Source organism: Moschus berezovskii, chromosome 15, assembly GCF_049115385.1.
Source record: "Moschus berezovskii isolate FMDL1 chromosome 15, NW_MosBer_1.0, whole genome shotgun sequence".
Classification (NCBI taxonomy): domain Eukaryota; kingdom Metazoa; phylum Chordata; class Mammalia; order Artiodactyla; family Moschidae; genus Moschus; species Moschus berezovskii.
In genome coordinates this window covers 9142665-9150241 of record NC_142474.1, presented here as the reverse complement: position 1 = coordinate 9150241, position 7577 = coordinate 9142665, and the positions used below count along the sequence as shown (strand labels likewise).

General features: G+C 42.0%; 1 pseudogene; it reads left to right on the top strand.

Annotated features, from left to right (window-relative positions):
- Window positions 1–2896: 2896 nt before the first annotated feature.
- Window positions 2897–3678, top strand: LOC129555033 (large ribosomal subunit protein eL18-like; annotated as a pseudogene).
- Window positions 3679–7577: the final 3899 nt, after the last annotated feature.

Here is a 7577-nt window from a genome sequence, read left to right as displayed (position 1 = left end):
CCAAGACAGTTGGGTGCCAAAAGTGGAAGAATAACTTGGCTGATGGCTTTTAACTTGTGTTATTCTCCTGTGTTATTCTCCTCAACACAAAGATCTGAGTCTATCAGTGTTTCCCTTGTCTCCCTTGGCAAAGCAGTAACAGCCCCAAGATACCACAAGGGCAATTGAGATAACACGTGTGGCCCCAGCACCCAGCTAGAGTAAGGTGTGTATAAAAGCAAGTGCAATTTGACTTCCCTGGTGGTTCAGTGGTTAAGAATCTTCCTGCCAATGCAAAGGACACAGGTTCAGATCCTTAGTCCAGGAAGAGCTCACATGCTAGGGAGCAACAAAGCCCCTGTTGCCACAACTACTGAGCCTATGCACCCTAGAGCCAATGTTCCACAACAAGAGAAATCACTGCAGTAAGAAGCCCACATACCACAACTAGAGAATAGCCCCAGCTTGCTTTAACTAGAGAAGGCCCTCACGCAGCAACGAAGAACAAGTGTAGCCATACATAATTAAATAAAATTAAAAACTAGTGCAATTGGACTAACCAGACACAGAGTTTATTATTTTGTTTTTTTCCTGTACGCACCAAAGTTTCAACTGTCACTGGAAAAATTATAGCTTTTACTAGATGGACCTTTGTTGGCAAAGTGATGTCTCTGCTTTTTAATACACTGTCTAGGTTTGTCAAAGTTTTTCTTCCAAGGAGCAAGTGTCTTTTAATTTCATGTCTGCAGTCACCATTCAAAGTGATTTTGGAGCCCAAGAAAAGAATATCTGTCACCATTTCCACTTTCAGTTCAGTTTAGTCGATCAGTCGTGTCCAACTCTTTGCAACCCCATGAATCACAGCACGCCAGGCCTCCCTGTCCATCACCAACTCCCGGAGTTCACTCAAACTCACCTCCTTCGAGTTGGTGATGCCATCCAGCCATCTCATTCTCTGTCGTCCCCTTCTCCTGCTGCCCCCAATCCCTCCCAGCATCAGAGTCTTTTCCAGTGAGTCAACCCTTCACATGAGGTGGCCAAAGTATTGGAGCTTCAACTTTAGCATCAGTCTTTCCAATGAACACCCAGGACTGATCTTTAGAATGGACTGGTTGGATCTCCTTGCAGTCCAAGGGACTCTCAAGAGTCTTCTCCAACACCACAGTTCAAAAGCATCAATTCTTCAGCGATCAGCTTTCTTCACAGTCCAACTCTCACATCTATTTCCCATGATGTGATGAGACCAGAAGCCATGATCTTAATGTTTTGAATGTTGAGTTTTAAGCCAGCTTTTTCACTCTCTTCTTTCACCTTCATCAAGAGGCTCTTTAGTTCCTTTTCACTTTCTGCCATAAGGGAGGTGTCATCTGCCTATCTAAGGTTATTGATATTTCTCCTGGCAATCTTGATTCCAGCATGTGATTCATCCAGTCCAGTATTTCACATGATGTACTCTGCATATAAGTTAAATAAACAGGGTGACAATATACAGCCTTTCTCAATTTTGTACTCCTTTCTCAATTTTTAACCAATTTTCTGTTCCATGTGAAGGCTGAGCCAAAGTGGAAACAACACCCAGCTGTGGATGTGTCTGGTGGTGAAAGTAAAGTCCAGTGTTGTAAAGAACAATATTGCATAGGAACCTGGAATGTTAAGTCCATGAATCAAGGCAAATTGGATGTAGTCAAATAGAAGATGGCAAGAGCGAACATCGACATTTTAGCAATCAGTGAACTAAAATGGACCGTTCCTACGGGTGAATTTAATTCACATGACCATTATATCTACTACTGCAGGTAGCAGATATTTCTTCCCTTAGAAGAAATGAAGTAGCCTTCATGGTCCACAAAAGAGTCTGAAATGCAGTATTTGGGTGCAGTCTCTAAAACGACAGAATGATCTCAGTTTGTTTTCAAGACAAACCATTCAGCCTCACAGTAATCCAAGTCTATGCCCCAACCACTAATGCCAAAGAAGCTGAAGTCAAATGGTTCTATGAAGAACTCCAAGTCTTTCTAGAACTAACACCCAAAGAAAGATGTTTTTCTCATCACAGAGGACTAGAATGCAAAAACAGGAAACCAAGAGATACCTGGAGTAACAGAAAATTTGGCATTGGAGTACTAAATAAAGCAGTGCAAAAAACAGGGGAGAATAATAATTGTAATTAATTTCAGTCAATTTCAGCTCTTAGAGGAGTAGCAGCTATGTATTCTCCACCCCCAGTCACATGACAGACAACTGTGCACATGTTCCTGGAGAAGTTTAAACATAGCTGTGGCAGCCAACTTGGGCAAAAAGAATTCTGTTCTCCAAATATCAGGGATCTATGCTCTGCCTGCTGATTGCCACTTCCAATCTCACAAAGAAACACCTCCTCTCATTGTTACAAGCCCTTCCCGCTCTGGTCAAAGTGACTTCCAGGGCCAGTGCCCATTTCCCTACACTTGATTTTTCTCTTTCCGGGAGCCAGACATTTAAAAAATAACTACATATATAGGAAAAATTAGAAAGTGAGAATGCATGTCCTAGAAAGGGCTCAGAAAAAATGTGAAAATATCGTAAGTTTTCGTTTCAGACTGATCCTCAACACTGGGACAGACTAAAGCAATAAAAAACAAAAACAAAACAGCACTCACAAAAACAGTAACAAAATAAAATCACTCCCTAGGGAAGGCGGAGAAGTGGATTTCCAGAGTTACCACATTATTAGATTCAAATGTCCAATTTTTGTCAAAAAAGCAAAAAGTCACAAAGCATACAAAGAAATATGAAAGTTTTTTAATAAATCAATAATAATTGTCCCTGAAGAAGATCTGGTGGAAGATCTGCTAGAGAAAGATTTTATAAGACAACTGTCTTAAAGATGCTCAAAGAGCTTTCCGGGCCTGGCTAAGGAGGAGGCACCATCGTGGGAGTTGACATTCACCACAGCAAAGACCGAAAGTTCCCACGCAAGGAACCCAAGAGCAGGACACTTACCTGGGGCTGCTGGTCAAGCTGTACATGCTCCCAGCCAGAGGAACCAACTCCACCCTCAGTTAGGTTGTCCTAAAGAGATTGTTCATGAACCAGCACCAACTGGTCACTGTGGTCCCTTTCCCAGATGATCCGGAAGATGAAGCTTCCTGGCCAGGAAGGCAGAACAGCTGTGGTCATGGGGACTGTAACTAATGGTGTTCATGTCCAGTTCAGTTCAGTTCGGTCGCTCAGTTGTGTCTGACTCTTTGCAACCCCATGAACCGCAGCACACCAGGCCTCCCTGTCCATCACCAACTCCTGCAGTCTACCCAAACCCATGTCCATTGAGTTGGTGATGCCATCCAACCATCTCATCCTCTGTTGTCCCCTTCTCCTCCTGCCCTCAATCTTTCCCAGCATCAGGGTCTTTTCAATGAGTCAGCTCTTCGCATCTGGTTCATGTCCAGGAGGTGCCCAAACTGAAGACTGTGTGCAGCCATGCCCAGAGTCACATCCTCAAGGCAGGGGACAAGATCCTCACCTTTGGCCAGCTGGCCTCTCCCAAGGGCTGTGGCACTGTCCTCCTCTCTGGTCCTCATGAGGGCCAAGAGGTGTACAAGGCATTTCGGCAAGGCCCCGGTAACCCAGCAGAGCCATCCCAAACCCGATGTCCACTCCAAGGGCTGAAAGTTCAAGCACGCCAGAGGCCAACAAGCCAGCCGTGGCTGCAAAAACTAACCCGAGAGTCTACCTTGCTATTAAAAAGATTTTGGATGCAAAAAAAATGTTCAAGGAACTAACTTGAAGAAAGTCAATACAATGAAGGAATAAAATGGAATTATCAATACAGAGATTTTTTTTTTTAACTAAAAACAAACAGAAATGAAATTCTGGAAGTGAAAAATACAGTAACTGAAATGAAAAAGTCATTAGAGGGATTCAAAGGCGGATTTAAGCAGGCAGAATAAAAAAGCAATGAACTTGAATGATGATAGAAATTATCAAGTCTGAAGAACAGAAACAAAAAAAATATCTATGGCACATCATAAAAATATATCAAAATACTCATTGTAGGAGTCCCAGAAGGAGAAGTGAGAGACAAAAGGAAGAGAGAGTTTTTGAAGAAATATGACAGAAAATTACAAAATTTGGTGAAAGATATGAATGTAAATATCCAAAAAGTATAATAAACTGCAAGATGAACAAGATACATATCTCTTATAGATAAACAGATTTTCTTCTCCTAGCCAAATTTTGAGTTCATGAGTGATGAGACCATGTCATCTGAGTCTTCTGTGTCTCTCTACCCATTCTCTTTTCCTCTAAACCGAGGACATACATAGCCCATCAGAGATTAAATCATAACAATTGGCATGTCTGGAAGGAATTCTTCCATGTTCTGAGGCTGATAAAAAAAAAAAATAAGGAAATATATCCTTAGCTAGTGAAACCATCATCATTTCTCAAAGTTCCATTCTAGCAGATGAGATTGAATCAAATAGTAATATTAGTCATACTACTAACTATAGTGTTATGGTATATTATAGTATTATACTTGTCACCCTGCTTACTTAACTTATATGCAGAGTACGTCATGAGAAATGCTGGGCTAGAAGAAACACAAGCCGGAATCAAGATTTCCAGGAGAAATATCAATAACCTCAGATATGCAGATGACATCACCCTTATGGCAGAAAGTGAAGAGGAACTCAAAAGCCTCTTGATGAAAGTGAAAGAGGAGAATGAAAAAGTTGGCTTAAAGCTCAACATTCAGAAAACTAAGATCATGGCATCCAGTCCCATCACTTCATGGGAAATAGATGGGGAAACAGTGGTTGACTTTATTTTTCTGGGTTCCAAAATCACTGCAGGTGGTGATTGAAGCCATGAAATTAAAAGACGCTTACTCCTTGGAAGGAAAGTTATGACCAACCTAGATAGTATATTAAAAAGCAGAGATACTACTTTTCCAACAAATGTCCGTCTAGTCAAGGCTATTGTTTTTCCCGTGGTCATGTTTGGATGTGAGAGTTGGACTGTGAAGAAAGCTGATTGCCGAAGAATTGATGCTTTTGAACTGTGGTGTTGGAGAAAACTCTTGAGAGTCCTTTGGACTGCAAGGAGGTCCAACCAGTCCATCCTAAAGGAGATCAATCCTGGGTGTTCATTGGAAGGACTGATGCTAAAGCTGAAACTCCAATACTTTGGCCACCTCATGCGACGAGCTGACTCACTGGAAAAGACCCTGATGCTGCGAGGGATTGGGGGCAGGAGGAGAAGGGGACAACAGAAGGTGAGATGGCTGGATGGCATCACCGACTCGATGGACATGAGTTTGGGTAAACTCCAGGAGTTGGTGATGGACAGGGAGGCCTGGCGTGCTGCAATTCATGGGTTCGCAAAGAGTTGGACACGACTGAGCAACTGAACTGAACTGAACTGATAATAGTATAACATAATCAAGTAGTATATAAATAAAAGTACAGCTTTTATAAGTGTTACCAATGACAGGTACATATTGCTATAAAATTATAGAAAAGAGGTTAACAGAAAAAAAAGGTTAACAGAAGGAATCGCAACTGAGCCAAAACCTCACGGATGAGGCCGAGCAGTGATAAGATAATAGGAGAACAGGCAGAGACAACACCATCTATAAAAATGTCATGGTTGAGAAAGTGACGGGTTTAACAGACTGAAAAATAAATTCCATAAGTTAGGGGAAGAAAGAGTAGGGGAAAGTTTTGAGAAGACAAGAGGCCTCTAGAGATGGGAAAACATAAAGTAAATAAGTTGACAGGCATTATTGTATTTTATTACTTCTTGTATTAGGATATAAATTCCTAAAAGAGTCAGGAACAATATAATACTACTTACTAGGAAAACTATAAAGCTTTCATTAAGTCCATTAAGGTTGATATTGACAAAAATATAATGGACCAAAAAAAATCAAATCTAACGGGATGATGAAACAGTTCTGGAGATGGATAGTAATGATAATTTCACAGCAACATGAGGGTACTTAATTCACAAAACTGTACACTTAAAAGTGGTTAGAATGGTAAATTTTATGACATGTATGTTTTACCATAATAAAAAAATCTAAGTTCATTGTAGCAGTGTACTTATGTCCCAAAATGATCTAGCATTTGATCCTATTGTAGAATCATAAGAAATTATTATCATAGCAAATGGGAAGTCGGATGTCTCTTTGGTTAAAGTTATGCATAGCTTCTGTATCTATTCACTGGAAAAGACCCTGATGGTGGGAAAGATTGAAGGCAAAAGGAGAAGGGGGCAGCAGAGAATGAGATGGTTAGATAGCACCACTAATTCAATGGACATGAATTTGAGCAAAGTCCAGAAGACACTGAAGGACAGAGGAACCTGGTGTGCTGTAGTCCATGGTGTCGCAAAGAGTAGGACACAACTTAGCAACTGAACAACAACAAAGCTTCTACACCTAAAATTACAGCTGTGATTATCGTGAGTCTATTAACCAAGTGATGGGCTACTCAAGCAAGAGGATCATGATACTTACAAAGTGACATATCTGGTCCATTTGACTATTAGGAATCTTTTCCATATTGATGATATCTAATGAATATGATCAATCCTGGGTGTTCATTGGAAGGACTGATGCTAAAGCTGAAACTCCAATACTTTGGCCACCTCACGCGATGAGTTGACTCACTGGAAAAGACTCTGATGCTGGGAAGGATTGGGGGCGGGAGGAGAAGGGGATAACAGAGGATGAGATGGCTGGATGGCATCACCGACTCGATGGACATGAGTTTGAGTGAACTCCGGGAGTTGGTGATGGACAGGGAGGCCTGGCGTGCTGCGATTCATGGGGTCGCAGAGTCGGACCCGACTGAGCGACTGAACTGAACTGAATGAATATGAATGGTCTCACATTATGGGTTCACTTATTCCGTAAGTTACTCTTGAGCAACAATTACGTGTCATAATAAAATTTCTGTTCACTTTTCCTTCTCTAAAATTCGTTCTTAGATTTTTTGCCACTGTGCCATGAGGTATGTGAGATATTAGTTGCCCAACCAGGGACCAAACCTGTGCCCCTGCATTGAGAACACGAAGTTCCCCTGCCAGGGAAGTCCCACTTCTCACCAATTTTTAATCTTACTTATTCCACTACACTTGCAATAAAGGCAGACCATTATCAGTTCAGTTCAGTTCAGTTCAGTCGCTCAGTTGTGTCCGACTCTCTGCGACCCCATGAACCACAGCACACCAGGCCTCCCTGTCCATCACCAACTCCCGGAGTTCACTCAGACTCATGTCCACAGAGTCGGTGATGCCATCCAGCCATCTCATTCTCCGTCGTCCCCTTCTCCTCCCGCCCCCAACCTTTCCCAGCATCAGAGTCTTTTCCAGTGAGTCAACTCGTCGCATGAGGTGGCCAAAGTATTGCAGTTTCAGCTTTAGCATCAGTCTCTTCAATGAACATCCAGGATTGATCTCCTTTAGAATGGACAGGGACTCTCAAGAGTCTTCTCCAACACCACAGTTCAAAAGCATCGATTCTTCGGCAATCAGCTTTCTTCACAGTCCAACTCTCACATCCATACATGACCACGGGAAAAACCATTGCCTTGACTAGACGGACCTTTGTTGGC